The 19,124-nt window shown below is 42.7% G+C and overlaps 1 protein-coding gene across 1 annotated transcript in view; it reads right to left on the bottom strand.

Moving 5' to 3' along the window:
* Positions 1-19,124, bottom strand: part of SPMIP2 (sperm microtubule inner protein 2) — a 135,613-nt gene that overhangs the window by 27,765 nt on the left and 88,724 nt on the right. The window lies entirely within an intron of this gene.

The following is a 19,124-nucleotide window of genomic DNA, read 5'->3' as shown; positions in this document are numbered from 1 at the left end:
CTTTGAGGCCCCATGGACTGTAGCCTGACAAACTTCTAAGTCCATGGGATTATCACAGCAAGTTTCCATTCCCTCCTCCAGGGGATCTTCCAACCCAGGGACTGAACCTGCATCTCCTGGGACTCCTCCATTGCAGTCAGATTCTTTACCGCCGAGTCATCGGGGAAGCCCGTTGATTCCCCACCCAGCCTTATAAAAAATTGTAGCTGTGTGACTTCTCCTGTGGAGCATTCCTGATTGGCTATCTGACCTTCAACACTGTTTATGCCTATTCAATTTCCTGAAGGGAAGGAATCCTGTCCCACTTTTTGTGTCTTCAGCATCTAGCAGAGTTCCTGGCATAGAGTACATTTCCAATCCAGTTTGCTTGCTGCTATCAAGGTAAAAAGGCCAAATGGCTGTCTGAGGAGCCCTTCCAAAGAGTTGATAAAAGAAGAGAAGTGAAAGGCAAAGGAGAAAAGGAAAGATAGATCCATTGGAATTCAGAGATCCAAAGAATAGTAAGAGAGATTAAAAAAAATGCTAAGTGATCAGTGCAAAGAAATAGAGGAAAACATTAGAATGGGAAAGACTAGAGATCTCTTCAAGAAAATTAAAGATACCAAGGGAACATTTCATGCAAATATGGGCTCAATAAAGGACAGATGGTATGGACCTAACAGAAGCAGAAGATATTAAGAAGAGGTGGCAAGAACACAGAGAAGAACTATATAAAAATGGTATCACAATGGTGTGATCACTCACCTAGAGCCAGACATCCTGGAAAGTGAAGTCAAGTGGGCTTAGGAAGCATCACTATGAACAAAGCTAGTGGAGGTGATGGAATTCCAGCTGAGCTGTTTCAAATCCTAAAATATGATGCTGCTAAAGTGATGCACTCTATATGCCAGCAAATTTGGAAAACTCAGCAGTGGCCACAGGACTGGAACAGGTCAGTTTTCATTATAATCCCCAAGAAAGGCATTGCCAAAGAATGCTCAAACTACCGCACAACTGCACTCGTTTCACATGCTAGCAAAGTAATGCTCAAAATTCTCCTAGTCAGGCTTTAATAGTATGTGAACCATGAACTTCCAGATGTTCAAATTGGTTTTAGAAAAGGCAGGGGCACCAGAGATCAAATTGCTAACATCTGCTGGATCATCGAAAAAGCAAGAGAGTTCCAGAAAAATATCTATTTCTGCTTTATTGACTATGCCAAAGCCTTTGACTATGTGGATCACCATAAACTGTGGAAAATTCTGAAAGAGATGGGAATACCAGACCACCAGACCTGCCTCTTGAGAAATCTGTATGTAAGTCAGGAATCAACAGTTAGAACTCAACATGGAACAACAGACTGGTTCCAAGTAGGAAAAGGAGTACGTCAAGGCTGTATATTGTCACCCTGCTTATTTAACTTATATGCAGAGTACATCATGAGAAATGCTGTACTGGAAGAAGCACAAGCAGGAAACAAGATTGCCAGGAGAAATATCAGTAACTTCAGATATGCAGATGATATCACCCTTATGGCGGAAAGTGAAGAACTAAAGAGCCTCTTGATGAAAGTGAAAGAGGAGAGTGAAAAAGTTGGCTTTAAACTCAATATTCAGAAAACTAATATCGTGACATCCAGTCCCATCACTTCATGGCAAATAGATGGAAACAGCGACAGAATTTATTTCTTGGGCTCCAAAATCATTGCAGATGGTGACTGCAGGCATGAAATTAAAAGATGCTTACTCCTTGGAAGAAAAGTCATGACCAACCTAGACAGTATATTAAAAAACAGAGACATTACTTTGTCAACAAAGGTTCATCTAGTCAAGGCTATGGTCTTTCCAGTAGTCATGTGTGGTTGTGAGAGTTGGACTACAAAGAAAGCTGAGCACCAAAGAATTGATGCTTTTGAACTGTGGGGTTGGAGAAGACTCTTGAGAGTCCCTTGGACTGCAAGGAGATCCAACCAGTCCATTCTAAAGCAGATCAGTCCTGAGTGTTCATTGGAAGGACTGATGCTGAAGCCGAAACTCCAATACTTTGGCCACCTGATGCATAGAGCTTACTCATTTGAAAAGACTCTGATGCCGGGAAAGATTGAAAGCGGGAGGAGAAGGGGACGACAGAGGATAGGATGGTTGGATGGCATCACTGACTCAATGAACATGGGTTTGGGTGGACTCCAGGAGTTGGTGATGGACAGGGAGGCCTGGTGTGTGATGGTTCATGGGGTCACAAAGAGTCGGACACGACTGAGCGACTGAACTGAACTGAAAGCCTTTGACTGTGTGGATCACAAAAAACTGTGGAAAATTCTTAAAGAGATGGGAATACCAGACAACTTGACCTGCCTCTTGAGAAATCTGTATGCATGTCAAGAAGCAATAGTTAGAACCGGACATAAAACAATGCACTGGTTCCAAATTGGCAAAGGAGTTTGTCAAGGCTGTATACTGTCTCCCTGCTTATTAACTTCTATGCAGAGTACATAATGCGAAATGCTAGACTGAATAAGGCACAAGCTGGAATCCAGATTGCCAGAAGAAATATAAGTAACGTCAGATATGCAGATGACACCACTTTTATGACAGAAAGTGAAGAAGATCTGAAAAGCCTCTTGATGAAAGTGTAAGAGGAGAGTGAAAAACCTGGCTTAAAACTCAACATTCAAAGAACAAAGTTCATGGCCTCTGGTCCCATTCAGTTCAATTCAGTTCAGTTCAGTCGCTCACTCGTGTCCGATTCTTTGCGACCCCATGAATCACAGCACGCCAGGCCTCCCTGTCCATCACCAACTCCCGGAGTTCACTCAAACTCATGTCCATTGAGTCAGTGATGCCATCCAGCCATCTCATTCTCGGTCATCCCAGTCTCTTCCTGCCCCCAATTCCTCCCAGCATCAGAGTCTTTTCCAGTGAGTCAACTCATCACATGAGGTGGCCAAAGTATTGCAGTTTCAGCTTTAGCATCAGTCCTTCCAATGAACACCCAGGATCGATCTCCTTTAGAATGGACTGGTTGGATCTCCTTGCAGTCCAAGGGACTCTCAAGAGTCTTCTCCAGCACCACAGTTCAAAAGCATCAATTCTTCGGTGCTCAGCTTTCTTCACAGTCCAACTCTCACATCCATACATGACCACGGGAAAAACCATAGCCTTGACTAGATGGACCTTGGTTGGCAAAGTAATGTCTCTGCTTTTTGATATACTATCTAGGTTGGTCATAACTTTCCTTCCAAGGAATAAGCGTCTTTTAATTTCATGGCTGCAATCAGCATCTGCAGTGATTTTGGAGCCCCAAAAAATAAAGTCTGACACTGTTTCCACTGTTTCCCCACCTATTTCCCATGAAGTGATGGGACCAGATGCCATGATCTTTGTTTTCTGAATGTTGAGCTTCAAGCCAACCTTTTCACTCTCCTCTTTCAGTTTCATCAAGAGACTTTTTAGTTCCTCTTCACTTTCTGCCATAAGGGTGGTGTCATCTGCATATCTGAGGTTATTGATATTTCTCCCGTTGTCCTTAAAAACTGCTCGTTATATGAGAAATGATCAACATTTTCCTAGCAGTCTGGAAAGCAGAGAAATGGGGCAAGAAGATAAAATAGATTCCAGCACTGGCTTAAAAAATGACTGCCTAGGACTTGCTTATATAACTGTCTAGAACCAATGAGACAAACTGAACTTTCATGTTGACGCTTGTGCCAGAATAAACACTCTGGGTGGCTGAAGAGGGGCCCTGTGAGGGCGGTGCTCTGCTTAGGCTCCTGGGTTCCCGCCCTTTTGTCTGAGCTGGGCCACAGGAGACTCCCAGGCAGTCACTTTGATTCATGATCCAACAATTCAATGAACTCTCAGTCTGTTCGCCAAATAACCGGCTTGAATTAAAATGTTGACTTAAATTGATCAAAGCAGCTGGTTCTTCTGGAGACTGACCACTGGGCATCAGTCCTGTCCAGGACTGCTTGGACATCTTCTGGTTTCCTTTTGGTTGAATAAAAATAGTTCTAATAAGTGGTAAAATGATGGTCTTTTCCATTCCAAAGTTAAGGCAATAAATGACTGTTTAAGTCGTGGTGAGTCAGTCTGGTTGCCTCATATATACCCGGGAGACAGTTATTCACTTGAATTTTAATAGAGAAAGATGCGGAAACTTCCCTGTTGGGCTTAGCATTTTCCTTGTAGCATCGTAAAGTGATATAGTTCTGTGCATTTCTAGCCCATGTAGAGGCCTGGACCGTATAAGTACAGTGGCTTGAAAGCATGACTACCTGTTTTCCCAGCAAGCTAGTTTGCTTAATTGTGTGCTTTCTTGCAGGGTCATTGATTTCTGCACGTTTCCATTTCTGGAAGTACTCAAAAGCCATTGGTGGCACATGGAAATTTTTGAGAAACATTTAGAAACCATTCGGCAGCATCTCTTCTCTCTTGGAGAACAGCCCTTCTACAGGACATTTGCAGGAAAACAAGACCCCAGTGCTTTAAAAATCTCTAAATGGCCCTGATGGCTCAGATGGGAAAGCATCTGCCTGCAATGTGGAATATCCGGGTTTGATCTCTGGGTGGGGAAGATCCCCTGGAGAAGCGAATGGCAATTCACTCCAGTATCCTTGCCTGGAGAATCCCATGGACAGAGGAGTCTGGTGGGCTACAGTCCATGGGGTCGCAACAAGTCAGACATGACTGAGCAACTAAGCATAGCACAGCACAAAGTCAGAATCTGCCAAGGAATTACAATTAGGGCTTTAAAGATGCCTAAAATTGTGTTTTTCTCTTTTAAACTGGCTTTCTGCATCGCTGGAGAGTGTTGCTCCCAACGAAGGCGGCCACGTATGTCGTATGACTTCAGAGACAGACAGCAATGTCCTGCAGAGCCTACAGTTGGGAGAGGTCATATAGAGCAGAAATCCCCTGAATCTTGCCAAGAGAACTTATCTTGAAGGGGTGATACCACGGAGATGGACCTTGGGAGACTGGGGGCTGCAGCTCAGTGTTAGATGTGTTGTCAGTTAGCCGTCAGAACTTATTTCTTACCCATTGACCTTCCTTGTCTCTCTGCCCTATGGAATCATACATGAAGTCCAATAGAATCACACATGAAGTCCTAAAGAATCATATGTGAGGCCCTAGAGAATCATACATGAGGATGTTGTGTCTTGCTTTCAGAAAAAGCCGCCTTAATCCTCTGGGGTAACACTTGAACCTGGCTCAACAGCTGTCATGGAGATGATTAAAAAACATGAAATTATCTTGATGTTTCATATTTGGACAAACAGTGAGTGCATGGCTATATTTAGCAATTCTTAATAGAGAAAAATTTTAATGCAAATGGAATTTATCCTAGGTTAGTTGTTGCCCAGGAGATTCTTGTTGAGTGAAAAGAGAGACTTATTTGAAAAGCAAATTCTTAGTAATTCATACCCAGAGCTGCTTAAAAAGACTTGTCTAGAAGACATGTGCCAAGTTTACTCATTTAATGTTCTGCCTTCAAGATGCTGGGAAAATCGAGCTTCTACCTCTGAGAAGCAATTTAATCAGTTTACATTAAAGGTCCAAGGTTAAATATGCCTGAGTGATCAGGACGAAGTGAGGGGACAGACAGACTTACAGACGCAAATGCCACCTGCAGTCCCAGCCCAAGCGTTTTGAACAGACACTAGTATGTGTATAGCAATGTCCTGCACAGAAGGCTAACAGTCCGTGCAAGGTGGATACACATCACAGGACCATAACATTAGTACATGAACACACACAGTTGCTTATTTACCACTGTACCTGTCAATGGCTACTAAGAGGTTATTTGATTACAATAAATTTCTAGTGTTAATATTCATGCATGATGAAATGCAGAAGGTATATTTTTAGCCTGCTTGAATCTTTTAATCTTTTTTTGATTATTATGTTTTAATTGGAGGATAATTGCTTTACAGTATCATCTTGGCCTTTGCCATACATCGGCGTGAATAAGCCACAGGTGTACACATGTCCCCTCCCTCCAAACTCCCTTTTCATCTCTCACCCCATCCCGCCCCACCCCACCCCTTTACGTTGTCACAGGGCACACAGGGTGGAGTTCCCTGTGTCACACAGCAGATTCCCACTTGCTGTCTATTTTGCATATAGCAGTGTACATGTTTCCATGCTAGTCTCTCGATTTGCCCCACCCTCTCCTTCTCCCACGGCATCCACAAGTCTGTTCTCTTATGTCTGGAACTCCATTGCTGCCCTGCAAATAGGTTCATCAATACCATCTTTCCAGATTCCATGCACATGCATTGATATGCAATATTTGTCTTTCTCTTTCTGACTTACTTCACTTTGTGTAATAGGCTCTAGGTTCATTCACTTCATTAGGACTGACTCGAATGTGTTTTTTTAATAGCTCAGTAATATTCCACTGTATATGTGTACCACAATTTCTGTATCCATTCATCTGACAATGGACATCTAGGTTCCTTCCATGTACTAACTATTGTAAAAAGTGCTGAATAAAGCATTGGTTTTATTCTTGCTTAGTAGTTCTCTCCTTAGCAAAATAGCAAAAATGACTACAATCAACTTTATACATCATTAATAATCCACCTACTATATAGCACAGGGAATGCTGTTTGATATTATGTAACAACCTAAATGGGAAAAGAATTGAAAAAAGAACAGATATATGTAAGTGTATAACTGAGGCCTTCCATGGTGGTAAAGAAACTGCCTGCCAATGCAGGAGACATAAGAGATGTGGGTTTGATCCCTGGGTTGAGAAGATCCCCTGGAGGAGGGCATGGCAACCCACTTCAGTATTCTTCCCTGGAGAATTTCATGTACAGAGGAGGGTTGAGGGGCTACAGTCCATAGGGTCACCAAGAGTCCGACATGAGTGAAGTGACTTAGCGTGCATGCGTTCATAACTGAATCACTTTGGCATACACCTGAAACTAGCACATTATTAATCAACTATATTCCAGTGTAAAAGAAAAAGGTAAAAAAGAAACAAATCGAAACCAAATTTATTGAAAGGAGGTCTGTATATCTATGGGCCCAGATTATTTTGCAAAGTAGATAGGATTACTTACATTTATAAACAAGACTGTGAGATTCACATTAGCATGAAACATACTGTCTCAAGGATGAAAATGAAATTGCTTCCCAAAGAAATGTTGGGGAGAACACAAGAGGCGTGTCTCCAGATTGCCAGTGTAACCATTTCAGACATAGGAACATTGCTTGAATACTATTTTTAAAAGATAGAAAGAGATAACTAAATATAAGAATATTTGTTTTCTTTTATGTAGAAAAAAAAAATCCATTCTCTTGGGCCCTCTTCAGGAAAGAGAGCATGGAAGGCTTGTGCAGTTCTGTAAAATTATATACCACCATATGCTTTCAACCTCAAATTCTAGCTATTTTGGTTTGACTTACTGCTTTTATTCCATAGGAAACACAAGTACTTTACCCCAAAGGCTTGTTAAATATTCTACCACTCGGCTGGAGTAAAGAATGAATGGGAACAAGAGAGGTCGCTCATGACCCTAAGTGGACAAACTCTTTTTCATTAATTTGCCAGATTGTCTTCTCCAAGCTCCAGAATGTGAAAAATACTCTTTGCCACAGTGATGTCACCAGCACGTGGCTGGCTGTCCTTATGGGTGCCAGCTGGGTTTCCAGGCACACGGGCCACGCAATCAAAATCAAGCATGTTGTCTTCCTGTGCTGAACAACACACTCCACAAGGTTCCTGTTGCCAAGAGTTTGTCCATGACGTGGACCTACACAGAGGTGTTTATTCATTTTCGTTCAGTATTTTAAATAATTTATATAAAGTGACTATCACCCGTGCCCACAGCCTCAGAGGCAGCCGTCCAAAACCTTTCAGCAAAGCAGCATGTTAGACATTCTAGGGTCACCTGTGAGGAATGCTGGACGGAATCCCTGATGTTGCTGCAGGTATGGGCAATTTTCTGTAGGACACCCAGGAAGTCCTGCCTGTTTCAGCAGCGCAAGGCATCTCTCCAGGCTGGTACTTCCTGGGTGATGCTTGTTTGTGTCAGGATCAGAAAACCACAAGGGGAAGAAAAGGCAGCAACATGTACTTCAGCTGCTTGGCAGCCTTCCTGGAAGGCTGGTTGGGAGGCTATAACAGTATTGATTCAATTTAGTTTTGGACAAGTTTATACATCCAGATGGTGAAGCCTGACCTTCATTAACTAAGGATAAATTTGATACAATTTCACTTCAGTTATTTTGGAACTTAAGGATACACACAATTAGACAAAATAGTTCAAAGATTCCCAAGTACCCGTCACCACCTTCAAACACTCATCAATTTATAGCTAATTTTATTAAACCTCAATTCTTCCTATTACTCCTCCATCCTCCCCACCAAGACAGCAACTCCGAAAGATGTAAAAACTTTTTCTTAACATAATCACAATGCCATTACTTCTCCTAAGGTCTTAGTAATTTCAACACATGTTCAGCATTGGAAATTCTGGTTGTCTCCTCAATGTTATAGCTTTTTTAACAGCCCGTTTGTTATAGAAACAGAATCCAAATGTTTCACACCTGCAATTGCTGAAGTCCTGTATATTTTCTTTAATTCATAGGTTCTCTTTCATCTCTTTTTCTCCTCCACCTTCTCCTCCTTGTCATTCTCCTCACTATTTGTTGAAGAAACACATTTTGTTTCTACAAAAATGTTTCCATTTGTCCTATAAAATTTCCTACACTTGACATCTTCATGTGGTCATTTAACATTTTCTGTTGTCATCTTATTTCCCATCCATTGTTGGTTGGATTTAGAGGCTTGATCTAAGGCTGAGTTTGGGGGCAAGACCAGCGCATTGATTTGTTAGAGCTGCCATCACCCAGTGCCGCAGATGGGTGGCTGAACAGCAGAAATATGCTGTTCACCATCGTAAGGCTGGATGTCCAAGATCCAGGGGTCAGTAGGGCTGGTTTCTCCTGAGGCTGCTCTTCTTGGTGTGTATCTTCCCATGATCTTTCCTCTGCATGTGTCTGTGCTCAAATCTTCTTCTTATAGAGACACCAGTCAGACTGGATCAGGGGCTAACCCAATGACTTCATATTAATTTAATTACTTCTTTGACATCTCTCTCTTCACATCCAGTCACATTCTGAGGTACTGGGGGTTAGGACTCCAACATGGGAATTTCAGGGGTGAGCAATTCAACCCATAATAACTTTCCATGTGATAATCTTCCTTCAAGAGGTACATGAAATCAGATTGCTTATCTTTTTGTGGCTTTGGCAGCCACTGATGATCAATGCCTAAATTCATTAATTTGAGTTTGCTAAGTGGTGATATATCCTAATTCTGGTCTTCCTTCTTCATATATTATCTAGATAGCTTCATATATGAGCTAGATACCTTTGTGTTTTTTAAAGTTGCTTCATCTTCTCTTTGTTTTGTAATTTTATTGGAAAGGCAGAATTAATATTTGATTCTATTTACTCATTTTCAAAATAATAGGTTGCTTCACTGAAATCCTCCAGTGTGATCAGTTTGTTGTGGTTTTCTCAGTGACATATTGAACTCATGGATGTTCACATCTGTGTGTATGAAAGTGTAATGGATAGTAATCCACTGTGGTTATTACCTTTCCCTCAAACTGCTGTATTTTCGGCCAAGGGAGGCTCTTCAAGCTAATACAGACCAGGGATCTTGGCCTTCCCCAATCAATAGAAATCGATTAGAGGCCAGAAATTCAGGCAAGGCTTTATTGAGGCCTCTAGTGCAGCACCCACTCCAGTGTTCTTGCCTGGAGAATCCCAGGGACGGGAGAGCCTGGTGGGCTTCCGTCTATGGGGTCACACAGAGTCGGACACGACTGAAGTGACTTAGCAGCAGCAGCAGCAGTGCAGCAGCAGGGAGCGAGAACAAGTAACAGGTTCCCTTGCTGGCTCACAGTAGGGGAGGGGTGTGTGTGGGCATCAAGCTCTTTCCTTTTCTGGCGTGAGAGCAGGGGTCTGTCCAGGGGTCTAGGTAGAGGGGTGGCTTAGGTGGTTTACCCACCCTTTAAGTGGCATTATGTGCAAGGGGCGTGCACAGTACCCTGCTTTTGCTCCCGACACCCAGTTTTTGCTCCTGGCTCCTCAGAACTGGCAGTTGGGTCTCTTTGCCTTTGTATCTTTGGGTCCAGAATTCGCCACAAGTGCACACGCACACTGTTATTTTCAGTTCAGTTCAGTTCAGTCGCTCAGTCGTGTCCGACTCTTTGCGACCCCATGAATCACAGCACGCCAGGCCTCCCTCCCTGTCCATCACAAACTCCCGGAGTTCACTCAAACTCATGTCCATCGAGTCGGTGATGCCATCCAGCCATCTCATTTTCTGTCGTCCCCTTCTCCTCCTGCCCCCAATCCCTCCCAGCATCAGAGTCTTTTCCAGTGAGTCAACTCGTCGCATGAAGTGGCCAAAGTATTGGAGTTTCAGCTTTAGCATCAGTCCTTCCAATGAACACTCAGGATTGATCTCTTTAGAATGGTCTGATTGGATCTCCTTTGGTGATGGACAGGGAGGCCTGGCGTGCTGTGATTCATGGGGTCGCAAAGAGTCGGACACGACTGAGCGACTGAACTGACTGAACTGAACCACGTTTAAAAATCCCTGGGAAGGACTTCCCTGGTGGTCCAGTGATTAAGAATCTGCCTGCCAACATGGGCAGGGTTCGATCCCTGGTCTGGGAAGATTCCACATACTGTGGAACAGCTAAGGCCATGCATCCCAGCTACTGAGCCCACGTGCTGCAACTACTGAAGCCTGTGCACCTAGAGCCCTTGCTCTGAGACAAGACAAGTCACATCAATGAGAAGCCCTTGCACTGAAACTAGAGAGTAGCCCTGCTTGCCACAACCAGATAAAGCCCAAGCACAGTGACAAAGATCCAGTACAGCCAAAAATAAATAAATTAAAATTAAAAATTAAAGTAAAAGAACCCCTGGGAGTATTTCTTCTCTATGGGTTAAACTATCAACTGGATACATATTTAGTTTTTTTCCATTTTATGTATAAATTAATTTATTTTACAAATAAGAATTAAGATAATAAGGTATAAACCTTGTAGATAGGGGATTTCCAGGTGGCACCAGTGGTAAAGGACCCACCTGCCAATGCAGGAGACCCAAGAGTCGTGGGTTCAACCCCTGGGTCATGAAGATCTACTGGAGTAGGAAATGGCAATCCACTCCAGTTTTCTTGCCTGAAGAATCACATGGACAGAGGAGTCTGGAGGGCTATAGTCCATAGGGTCGCAAAGTGACACGACTGAAATGACTTATGCACGCACACACCTTGTAGGTAAGAGATGCACATGTTTTCAAAGTCAAGCCAAGTGTGACAGCATCACTGCTTTCCTGTTTTTTTTGTCACCATATGTGTCTAAGCCAGAGAAAGGGCTGGTTTGTGTCGTGGCGGGTTTCGAGGAGGAGGTGATGCCTGAATCATGTCTTACCGAACAGCTGCAAAGAGCAACTTAGATTCTCGGAGAAACTGTCCCTTAGTTCTGCTCAGGGAAGAAAACATTTGTTCTGCCGCCCACCATGTAATTCTTCTTTGAATTTTAATGAGTTAGCCTTTAGGCTGCTAGACAGAAAACAACGGCTCTGTTTTTTTAAACTCTGCCATCTTCCTATTTTGCTGCAGAGGCTAGAAAAAAAAGGTTTTTTTCCCCAAATGTGTGGTCGTATGCTCCAAGGTAGTTCATCTGTATGTGTGAACTTCCATCTCGTGATAGCATTTTGGAAGCTAAATATAGCAGTGGTCTCAGGCAGTCCACTATCCATCCAATTATTCACACAAACTGGAAATTGAAAACTGTCACTGCTTCCATCATTATGTTCATCCCCCACATCCGATACCTAAGTCCTGCCAAATCTACACTCCGTGATAATCCTGGAACCTGTTTCCCCTGTCTGTCTTGCCCTCTTGTTCCCCTAGATCACCATCCTTCTCCCATAGATGCCTGACTGTCCCCCTGTCTCTGCTGATTCCCCCTATGCCCACCCTCTACTCAAAACGTAAACCTCACTTCGTCACTCTGGGTATTGTGTAGCGGGATGGATGGGTAAAATGTAACTCCCTTCTTGGGGATGCTCTAAAGGTCAGAATGCAAGAGTGAACTGGTCCTGGTCTGACTCCTAACTCCTGTAGTCTCACTTGTCCCTGGACGTTGAGATCTGGCAGCACTGCAACACTCACTGCACCAGTTGAAGCCAGGCTTTGGTACTGATGCCTGCTCTTCTTGATGAAACATTCCTTCCCTGCATCCCTGCTCATCCTTAGATATCTAATCTCACCTTTTCAGACTCCTCTATAGAACGTTCCCCCTGCCCCGTCCACCTCTTCTCCTCACCCCTGTCAAATGCATAATACCCAGCCTGGCTGTATCACTCATGTGGCTGTGTGCTAGAATTAGTCATGTGTCTATTTTCCCCTCTACATTAGAAGCTGCTTGATAGAAAGGACAGTGCTCCAAAATGATTTATTGATTTACTGATTCAATAAACATGTGGTCCAATTAAAGACTATAAACCAAAGTGGTCAGAAAAGGGTATTTCTTCTTCTTCAAGTATCAATGGGACCATTTAATTTGGGATAAAGTGAATTTCAAGAAAAATGCAAATAGAATGCTGAACAAAACCTTTCCTTCTAACTATTAACTTCAAAACATCCTAGCTACAGGGACCCTTGAATTTTTATTTCATGGTCTTCAAATATCCCATCTGAGCAGTACACCTTTCTGCCCTACCACTGAATGTTTGCCCTACCACTTCAATCTTGGAACTTGATAACACTGATGAGAAATGATGCACCAGATGATAAATTCAAAACCACTAAAAGCTGATGTCTTTCCAAACTCATATTGTTTAAAGTGGTTTGACTACTATCAGGAATATAGAAGGCAAAAAATGTTTTAAAGGAAAAACTTTTAGTAAGTTTGTGTTTTTTAAACCAGAAAGCAAATAATGTATCTCCAAAGAGTTCAGTGCCCTTAGACAAAATTTTATGGAAAAGAGTAAGATTGGAACTAATCTATTTTTATGTGATAGTGGTAAAAATGAATGGAAATATTTAAGAAAGTGCCTCGTCCTACAGTTATCTTGATACTTTCACAAAACGGGGAAGGAAGCCATTCTCCTGTGTATCAGATCCATGCTGGTTCCTTACACACTCACACACCATCCTCAAGACAACCCTATGAGTTCAATGTTACCATTCCCCTTTTCCCCTTGAAACTGAGGTCTGAGAGCATCTATGTTCACAAGATGGAGGAATTTCGCCCAACTCTGTAAGTATCAGACAACCTGAAAATTATGAGCAGGTTTAAAAGAACAAGTGAAAGATAGTGAAAAACACAGGTAAATGGTGCATGTAAAATGGACTGGGTGTTTATTCATCTGGTCATGTTGACCGAAATGATGACATGTTTTAAATTAATTTATTTGGCTGCACTGGATCTTAGTTGAAACATGCAGGATCTTCATTGCTGCATGCTGGATTTTTAGTTTCGGCATGCAAACACTTTAGTTGCGGCATGTGGAATCTAGTTCCCTGACCAGGGATTGAACCTAGGGCCCTGCATTGAGAGCATGAAGTCTTAGCCACTGGACCACTAGGGAAGTCCCGTAAGTGATATTACTGGTCTCTTGTAAACCACTTCTAGGGCTTCCCAGGTGCCACTAGTGGTAAAGAACCTGACTGTCAATGTAGGAGACAAGAGAGACTCGGGTTCCATCCCTGGGTCGGGAAGATCCCCTGAAGGAGGGCATGGCAACACACTCCAGTATTCTTGCTTAGAGAACCCCATGGACAGAGAAGCCTGGCGGGCTACAGTCAATAGGGTCACAAAGAGTAGGATACGACTGAGAGAACGTGGCAGTCACAAACCACTTCTACAGATATTGCTAATGAGGTAGGAGGTAGAGGAGCCTCCAGTTAACCTGCAGGTTTCATTCTGATTCTTTGAGATAAACTACCAATGGGAATGACACTTCCTGATTGGATGAAAGACATCGCTGCCTACCACAGCCCCCTCATTTTTGTGACGGAAAGGATTTCCCAGCCCAACACATGTGCAGAGGAGGCCTCAGTTTGTCCTCTAGTGACCATATCATTAACATTGTGAGTTTTTCTGGGAGGGGGGAATCAAACCATTTTACTGGGGGGCTTTGGGGGAAGGTGGAAAAGCTGGTAGAACAATGGGATCCAATGTCCTTCTGTGAGCCATCTACTCAACTTCTCAGCTGCTAAAAGAGCATTGTGGTTTTGACCCCTGTGGGTTTCTCTTGGATGCGGCTGGAAAAGATTCAAAATGGCAACTGGCAGAAGCCCAGATAAGGAATTACAGGTGACACGATTGTGGGGGAGGAAACCCCAGAAGACTAACCCCATACTTACACATTATTTATCTGAGATGTATCAATACATTTTTTAGATAGTGATACAGTTAACATCACCATTTGAAGTCATTAGGGTTTAAAAGTGATCAAAGTTTCATTGTACAACTTATATACAAGTATATATGGTATTTCATTACACAGCCACCAGTAAGAATTCATCTGCCAGCGCAGATGAAGATGTTTTTTACCTTTTTATTCTATATGGGGATATAGCCAATTAACAGTGTTGTGACATTTTAGGTGAACAGCAAAGGCACTCAGTCATACATATACATGTATCCATTCTCCCCCCAATTCCTCTCCTATCATGGCTGTCGCATAACATTGAGCAGAGTTCCTCCTCCAGGGAATCTTCCTGACACAGGGATTGAACCTGTATCTCTTGTGTCTCCTCCACCTGGACATAGTGATTGCCCAGTAAGTTTTCTTCTTAAGAATAACAGCACTGCCTCTTCTTTCACTAACTTTCCTTTCCAACACAGCTATATCATAGTCTTCTGCTCTAAGCGCTCCATCCCAGGATGAATAACCTCTCATCCAACAAAAACATTTATATGTAGCCTGTGCTTCTCCCTTACAACAGGTCCTACAATGAAATGATCAGCCTTACATTAGGCTGTGTCTCTCCTGTCTTTCCTGATAGAATATAAGGAAGGCAGGAACGATGTCTATCTTGTTCACTCCTGAATCTCCAGAGCCTGGCATGAGGTCAGCAGCTGGATATTTACTGAGTGAATAAATGGGCCTTCACCATCTGTGTGGTCCCACAGTGGTTACCATCATGTGAGCTCTGTGCTATTTCTACTGCACCGGAGCTTCCAGAGAGACCTCCCCCTGCACCACCCTGCTGGAGAGAAATCTCAGGGGAGGAGGCTGGGAATGGGTGGGTCCAGAGGAAGAAGTACAGAGGCAGTTTTTAGGTAACAAAAATAAGAATGAGTGCGGATAATCTCAGAAGAATACAATGAAATATCACTCAGCTATTAAAAAGAATGAAATAATGCCACCTGCGGCAACATGGATGGACCTAGAGATGATCATACTAAGTGAAGTAAGCCAGACAGAGAAGGACAAATACCATATGATATCATTTATATGTGGAATAGAATATATGATACAGATGCACTTATTTACAAAACAGAAGCAGACTCACAGACATGGAGAACAGACTTGTGGTTGCCAAGGGGAAAAACGGGTGGGGAAGGGTTAGATTTGGACTAGTAGATACAAACTATTATATAAAGAATGGATAGGGGGCTTCCCAGGTGGTCCAGGGGCTAAGACTCCAAGCTTCCAGTGCAGAGGGCCTGGGTTTGACCCCTGGTCAGGGTACTAGATCCCACAAGCCACAACTCAAGAGTTTGCATGCTGCAACTGAAGATCCCACATGCTGCAATCAAGATCAAGGATCCTAGGTGCTGGAACTAAGACCTGGCAAGGCCAAATAAATGTATTTTTTTTTAAAGGATGGATAAACAACAAGGCCTACTTTATAGCACAGGGAGCAATATTCAATATTTTGTGATAAACCAGAATGGAAAAGAATATATAAATATTATATATATTTATATATAACGGAGTCACTTTGCTGTACGGTGGAAATTAACACAACATTGTAAGTCAACTATATGTCAAAAAAACAAAAATTTTAAAAATTGCAGTACTTTGCTCCTTTATGCTCTCGGGAATCCCTCCAAAGTGCCAGTCACCAACAGCCTTAAAAATAGAAAGTTGTCAAGATTTACGGATATTTTGAGGAAAACAACTCTAAGAGAAAAGCAAGTATTTATGTACCAATATATTTTTAAAAAGTGGCTGTCATTAAGTCTGTGCTAGTTTAACAACTGGCTTTGGCAGTATTTCATTATGAAAGAAAACAGGCAATTTTCTACACACCCCTTAATTCATGCCAAATACAAGAACACCTTCTACCTTTCTGAATAAACAGAAAGCCCTGTTTATTCATGTCAGTGCATAGTTCTTTAGTACTGAAAGTCCTAGTTTTAAGAAATTTTTTCAACTTAGGGACCCTAGATACTAAAACTCAACTGAGTTTCTATTTCTCTCACTTTATAATTTATTTTCATTTTTATCAAATAATATGCTTGTACATTGCACATAATGCAATGCTAATTTTTTTCCATTTGAATGCGATCATTAAGGTACATATGCATAATATATATAAATAGTACTAAAGTGAATCACAATATTGTGGGACTTCCCTGGTTGTCCACTGGTTAAGAATCTACCTTCAAATTCAGCAGATGCAGCCTTGATCCCTGGCTGGGAACTAAGATCCCACATGCTACAGGGCAACTAAGACCCCCGTCACAACGACCGAACCTGCATGCCCTAAAGCCTGCACGTTACAATCAGAAAAGTCTTTGAGCTGCAGTGAAAGACCCTGCATACTGCAACTAAGAATGAACACAGCCTAATTAATTATTTTAAAAAATCACTATGTTGTACACCTGCAACTTACATAATATTGTAAATCAGCTATCAGTTCAGTTCAGTTCAGTCGCTCAGTCGTGTCCGACTCTCTACGACCCCATGAATCACAGCACGCAAGGCCTCCCTGTCCATCACCAACTCCCGGAGTTCACTCAAACTCATGTCCACAGAGTCGGTGATGCCATCCAGCCATCTCATCCTCTGTCGTCCCCTTCTCCTCCTGCCTGCAATCCCTCCCAGCATCAGAGTCTTTTCCAGTGAGTCAACTCGTCGCATGAGGTGGCCAAAGTATTGGAGTTTCAGCTTCAGCATCAGTTCTTCCAATGAACACCCAGGATTGATCTCCTTTAGAATGGACTGGTTGGATCTCCTTGCAGTCCAAGGGACTCTCAAGAGTCTTCTCCAACACCACAGTTCAAAAGCATCAATTCTTCGGAGATCAGCTTTCTTCACAGTCCAACTCTCACATCCATACATGACCACTGGAAAAACCATAGCCTTGACTAGACGGACCTTGGTTGGCAAAGTAATGTCTCTGCTTTTTAATATGCTATCTAGGTTGGTCATAACTTTCCTTCCAAGGAGTAAGCGTCTTTTAATTTCATGGCTGCAATCAGCATCTGCAGTGATTTTGGAGCCCAAAAAAATAAAGTCTGACATGGTTTCCACTGTTTCCCCATCTATTTGCCATGAAGTGATGGGACCAGATGCCATGATCTTAGTTTTCTGAATGTTGAGCTTCAAGCCAACCTTTTCACTCTCCTCTTTCACTTTCCTCAAGAGGCCTTTGAGTTCCTCTTCACTTTCTGCCATAAGGGTGGTGTCATCTGCATATCTGAGGTTATTGATGTTTCTCCCTGCAATCTTGATTCCAGTTTGTGCTTCTTCCAGCCCAGCGTTCCTCATGATGTACTCTGCATATAAGTTAATAAGCAGGGTGACAATATACAACCTTGACGTACTCCTTTTCCTATTTGGAACCAGTCTGTTGTTCCATGTGCAGTTTTAACTGTTGCTTCCTGACCTGCATACAGGTTTCTCAAGAGGCAGGTCAGGTGGTCTGGTATTCCCATCTCTTTCAAAATGTTCCACAGTTTATTGTGATCCACTCTGATGCTGGGAAAGGTTGGGGGCAGGAGGAGAAGGGGTCGACCGAGAATGAGATGGCTGGATGGCATCACCGACTCTGTGGACATGAGTTTGAGTGAAGTCTAGGAGTTGGTGATGGACAGGGAGGCCTGGTGTGCTGTGATTCATGGGGTCGCGGAGAGTCGGACACGACTGAGTGACTGAACTGAACTGAACTGAACACGGTCAAAGGCTTTGGCATAGTCAATGAAGCAGAAATAGATGTTTTTCTGGAACTCTCTTGCTTTCTCCATGATCCAGAGGATGTTGACGATTTGATCTCTGGTGCCTCTGCCTTTTCTAAAACCTGCTTGATTATCTGGAAGTTCACAGTTCACATATTGCTGAAGCCTGGCTTGGAGAATTTTGAGCATGACTTTACTAGTGTGTGAGATGAGTGCAATTGTGCGGTAGTTTGAGCATTCTTTGGCATTCCCTTTCTTTGGGATTGGAATGAAGACTGACCTTTTCCAGTCCTGTGGCCATTGCTAAGTTTTCCAAATTTGCTGGCATATTGAGTGCAGCACTTTCACAGCATCATCTTTCAGGATTTGAAATAGCTCAGCTGGAATTCCATCACCTCCACTAGCTTTGTTCGCAGTGATGCTCTCTAAGGCCCACTTGACTTCACATTCCAAGATGTCTGGCTCCAGGTGTGTGATCACGCCATCGTGATTATCTTTGCCGTGAAGATCTTTTTTGTACAGTTCTTCTGTGTATTCTTGCCACCTCTTCTTAATATCTTCTGCTTCTGTTAGGTCCATACCATTTCTGTCCTTTATCACGCTCATCTTTGCATGAAATGTTCCCTTGATATCTCTAATTTTCTTGAAGAGATCTCTTGTTTTTCCTATTCTGTTGTTTTCCTCTATTTCTTTGCATTGATCACTGAGGAAGGCTTTCTTATCTCTCCTTGCTATTCTTTGGAACTCTGCATTCAGATGCTTATATCTTTCCCTTTCTCCTTTGCTTTTCTCTTCTCTTCTTTTCACAGCTATTTGTAAGGCCTCCTCAGACAGCCATTTTGCTTTTTTGCATTTCTTTTCCATGCAGATGGTCTTGGTCCCTGTCTCCTGTACAATGTCACGAACCTCCATCCATAGTTCATCAGGCACTCTATCTATCAGATCTAGTCCCTTAAATCTATTT

Source organism: Moschus berezovskii, chromosome 19, assembly GCF_049115385.1.
Source record: "Moschus berezovskii isolate FMDL1 chromosome 19, NW_MosBer_1.0, whole genome shotgun sequence".
NCBI classification, from domain to species: Eukaryota; Metazoa; Chordata; class Mammalia; order Artiodactyla; family Moschidae; genus Moschus; species Moschus berezovskii.
Note: the sequence above shows the minus strand (reverse complement) of the source record. Positions and strands in the feature narration are given on the sequence as shown.